This window comes from Penaeus vannamei, chromosome 25, assembly GCF_042767895.1.
Source record: "Penaeus vannamei isolate JL-2024 chromosome 25, ASM4276789v1, whole genome shotgun sequence".
Taxonomy (NCBI): Eukaryota; Metazoa; Arthropoda; class Malacostraca; order Decapoda; family Penaeidae; genus Penaeus; species Penaeus vannamei.
The window spans coordinates 10,726,267-10,731,266 of record NC_091573.1 but is presented as its reverse complement, the minus strand read 5'-3'; the positions used below and the strand labels follow the sequence as shown (position 1 = coordinate 10,731,266).

The 5,000-nt window shown below is 33.5% G+C and overlaps 1 protein-coding gene across 1 annotated transcript in view; it reads right to left on the bottom strand.

The window, feature by feature from the left end:
- The window catches only part of LOC113825653 (uncharacterized), a 23,194-nt gene that overhangs the window by 13,945 nt on the left and 4,249 nt on the right, over positions 1-5,000 (bottom strand). The gene's annotated exons all lie outside the window — the stretch shown is intronic.

Genomic DNA, 5,000 nt, shown 5'->3' with positions numbered 1-5,000 from the left:
AGTTCCCCATTTCTTCAAAATAAAAAATAATAATAAAAATAAAATGGAAAAAAAAATAAAAAAGGTTTTTATCTGGTTTAGATTAGTTGTCTCTATGGTAAAATGCATTTATTAAGCTTTTCACACAAAAATATCAACTTTTATGAACAACGAAAAAAAAAAAAAAAAGTTACATACCTTTACAGAATAGCATCCCTATTGAACATGAAAATTCCTATTGACTTGGTAATCATTGCATTGCAAAGTACACTAAATAAGCATTTTTTTTATATATAATATCATTAGATTCAGAGAAAAATAACAGAGATAACGAACTTTGGCAAGGGGCCAAATACAAAACGCCGTAGCTCCGTCATTTTTTTATGAATCTTCGGTACATCCCAACTCACGTAATTTTCATGCGATCTAAATGCAGTTTGTTGCTTTCACTAGAGCCTCGGTGTCCCAAGGCCATGTAAAAGGCTGATTTTTGAATTTTTGCCTTAATCAAAAAATAATAATATTTTAATGCTGAAAAAGAAATCAAAAATAGTTCTCTATGTTAAGCTGTCCCCCGCCAAAAAAAAAGGAAATTCAAAATTCGGCCTTTTACATGGCTATAGGCTAGAGTTGATCTAATACAAGTATTTTTGGGGGAATATTCTGTAAAGAGCTCTGATAGTTGGGATGTACCGAAGACATACCAAAAAAAACAGCAATTTTTTTCGACTTTTTGGGGGGTGCCCCCCCCAATGGGGGAGCAAAGTTAAAATTTATATATATAACGGAGCGCAATTCTTTACTCTATAGCATGCAAAAAGAATCAATCAGTTATCTCTAACCGATATTTTTTTATGATGTATAGAGTAGGGAAAGGTGGCCATTTTCAGGGACGTTCCCCTTAACCCCCTGATGTAGGGATGGCATGTACATACATGCCATGCTATGTCCACAGTGCTTTAGTTTATCAATTCTCTTTACAAATATAGGTCTCCACAAATGCTTACTCACTAAGGAGTAAATTACTAACCCTTCCTATGTCATCTATTTACCATTTTCCTTAATCTTTAAAAGAAATCTTTATTTTTCATTAATAGTATTGTTTATAATTTCACAATAATCATGATGTTAATAATGATAATAATAACTGTATTAATATCACAAAAGAAAATTAGATATAGTCGCATTGAGCCTGCTAATTATCTCCTTGTTAGTGGAGACCTTGTGAAGTAACCTATATGCAAAGTTCATAAAACAATACTACAGTGGACAGGACATGTCCCTAGCACTAATTGATTAATGCTGTTGGCCATAATGCTGGACTTTCTTTACATAAAAGACTCAAAGATTAAATATCATGATGAGTATTATAATTCCAGCCCATTCACAGACATAAGCTCCTCTTCCTACTACAAGAGGCTGGTGTGTATAGGTGTAGGTAGGTAGTTACATGTGTGTGAGAGAGAGAGATATCAACATCCTCTCTAATATCACTCTCCACTTCCTTTGAGCCTAGAACAATATTTCTAATATGCTCCTAATATTTTTACACAAACAGCCTAGTTAACAGAATAAAGACCACTGTAAAGGTTCACAGATAGAACTCAATATTTCCAAATCAAAGAAACTTTATGTATAGTGTCAGCATAAAAGATCATACACTAACAATAACAAAATGATAATGGGTGTCACTCCCCTAATACCAACTAGTACCCATAAACATCTACCTCACATTCTCATCACAAAATATGTGGGTTTGTAAGAATTAATATATGTATTTGGTAAATGAAAATATTGTGGATATCAGTTTTCTAAGAAAATGCCTAAGCTTCTATCATGTTATAAATCTCATTAAATTGCCATTTGGCAAAACTGTAACTTTGTGATGATATCTAATCTTGTTCCAAAACATTTGAAAAGTATTTCCATCATTAAATGTGAATTCTCTACATTACTTTGCAATGGGCCATCTTCCAATCATAATTTTGAGAAAAGTCCAAAGGAAATTAAGCATTTTGTCTGACATGTTAGTCTGTTCTACTGCCACTGCATGTGGAATTCTATGACACCAAATTATGCCTACTTACTTACCAAAATCCTCGAAGATTTCTCTATTAATTTTGCATTGTAAATTGCATACATGAAGGGAATTTTATACACATCATTTCCAAAGCAAATATTAAACTATTGTTACTTTGTGTATGGCCATATGAACCCATATGACATAAAAACCTAAAATTATTGATTTCATGAATCTATTCCAACAACATAATATACATTAAAAGGCATTCTGTGACATTTTTGAACCATTTGCCACTATCATGTTTAGGTTCACTTCGGGCTTTATTTAGGTTTTATGTAATTAAGAGAATATATTTTAAAAAATAATAATAAAATAAAATAAAATAAAGATAAAATAAGAAATATTAGGATAAAATAAATTAAGATAAAATAAAATAAAATAAAATAAAATAAATATAATAAAATAAAAGGAAAAGAAAAAAAGAACTTAAACAGAAACACACTTTATTTAGGTTTTATGTACTTAAGAGAATGAAAGAAAAGAAAAGAAAAGAAAAGAAAAGAAAAGAAAAGAAAAGAAAAGAAAAGAAAAGAAAAGAAAAGAAAAGAAAAGAAAAGAAAAGAAAAGAAAAGAAAAGAAAAGAAAAGAAAAGAAAAGAAAAGAAAAGAAAAGAAAAGAAAAGAAAAGAAAAGAAAAGAAAAGAAAAGAAAAGAAAAGAAAAGAAAAGAAAAGAAAAGAAAAGAAAAGAAAAGAAAAGAAAAGAAAAGAAAAGAAAAGAAAAGAAAAGAAAAGAAAAGAAAAGAAAAGAAAAGAAAAGAAAAGAAAAAAGAAAAGAAAAGAAAAGAAAAGAAAGAAAAAAAGAAAAACAAAAACACAAGTATTCACAGAATATTAACCAAATTGATTCAGATGATGTAACGATCACATTATGAAAAAATTAGGATGAGGGCCAGGTGACATGAATAGCCTGTGTCATCATGAAATCATTTGGCTGAGGGCTACGGTGATGTGAATATACCTTTATGAGAATTTCCGCTGAGGACCAGGATGACAGGAATGCCTCATCACAAGTGGAGGTTGGGGCTCTTGCATTATTTCCATTGGTAAACAGGGGTGGAATGTTCCATCCATGATTGACTGATTATTGAAAATCATCTGCCACATCAACTGCATTGGCAGTTAATACATTGTGGGATTAAAATATTATAATATTTACAATGTTTAAAAAATCTGTCAATGCCTCTCATGAATAAAAATAAGTAACGGACGGCATGACTGGCTGCATAAGGTGAGTCAAAGAAAAACAATAAATGTCTCTCATAAATAAAAATAAATAACAGAAGCCATGACTGGCAGCATAAGGTGTGTCACAGAAAATCAAACAAAAATATTTCTAAAATGACACAAATAACATAATTTCATTTATTGTTATTGTTACTGCACAGAGTTATAGACTACCTAGAGGGACATTATAGAGTCTGCTCAAGGAAAACTGTCTATTACCAACACTTATGCAAAAACAGACCACTGCAAAGAGGGGGCAAAGAATATTGATACTATATGTGTTCCTGTAATTTGGGGTCACAAATCACACACAAGTGAGAGTCACCGCGCAAGTAAGTCTAATGCCAGGATTTTTCGCCACAAGCATGATGCACCCAGATCCAACAGGTTAAAAACAAAACAATGTGGTAGTAATCACAAATGACATTCTGTGTTCGTCATTTATTAAGATGCTATTTAACAAAATGCCACAATTACAGCTAAATAAAAATAAACCTCAGTAATATCACAGAAAATCATACCCATATAACTGAATTTGGATTGTTTTACCTTAGATAAATGTGCTGTAAATCAGGTTACTTTGGCACAGCCCTCTGCAACCCTCCATCAGAGGCTGCCACCCCCTACCCCTGCCCAAGAAAACAAATCATCCTCCACATACAGTATGAGATACCATCGGACAGACTTGGTGATGGCACTCGTACGCTCTCTGCTGCCCCCCTGAGCAGAGGTTAGGAGGTGGCATTCCCCCACAGGAGGGTTGCAGAAGGCACAGCCCCCTTCAATACTAATTATTGTGACTGATGCGTATACTATTCATATTTACCCTGCAATTTCTTTGGTACCTTTCACGCCCTCCCTGCTATCGGGACCAAGAATGAGGGGCTTTGGAGGAGTTTCTGTGCAAGAGTGAGTGAGAGGAATCCAATGATACCAAAATCATTATGATCGATTTGGTGGAAATATTTGAAAAAAATACAGTTAATCTTTACAGTATGGACACATTAAATACGGGCAAATTGAACATGATATTCTTGTACAGGACAAAAAATTGCAGTTCTCAGTACAAGAAATAATCTGCAGACAAGAACGGTAACACCACAAATAAAGGGAAAAGATTGTCCACTCTGTGCTCGAGTGTCAACATCTTACCGTACATACCGAGATAAAGACATTTTTGCCAAGGAGGGCGTTGGGGGCAGAGCCCCCCAATCAATTCTCCCCTCAGGCAGTGCCCAAAGGGCATGCCCAGTCACAGCAACTTAGATTAATTAATAAATCTTTTGACATAAAGTTGGGGACAGTCTTTGGCAAGTGCATCCATACTGTAAAGAATTACCAAAATTACTGATAACAGACTTGCAGAGAGTAAGTTCACATTGATCAGGTGGTGGTTCAAGGGCAAAGGGAAATACCACAATCAGGTGGCCCCCCAAAGTTAAGAAGATTACGGGTTCTTACAGTGGTGACTGTAGATTCCCAGAAATGGTTGAAGTAATTGGGACTTCGTCTCAGAGGGTTGCAATCACATTGTAAACAATTGCAGTAAATTTGACATAAATCATTTGCAGCAGAAAACAAATCACGAATAATTGATTAATTGAAAAAATAATAATAATAATTGCAAGGTTGGACAGCTGTTTGAAACTAAGAAATTAGTCATTATCTATATATACTTTTTTGATGGCATTTCAATCGTTGTCAGTTAAACATA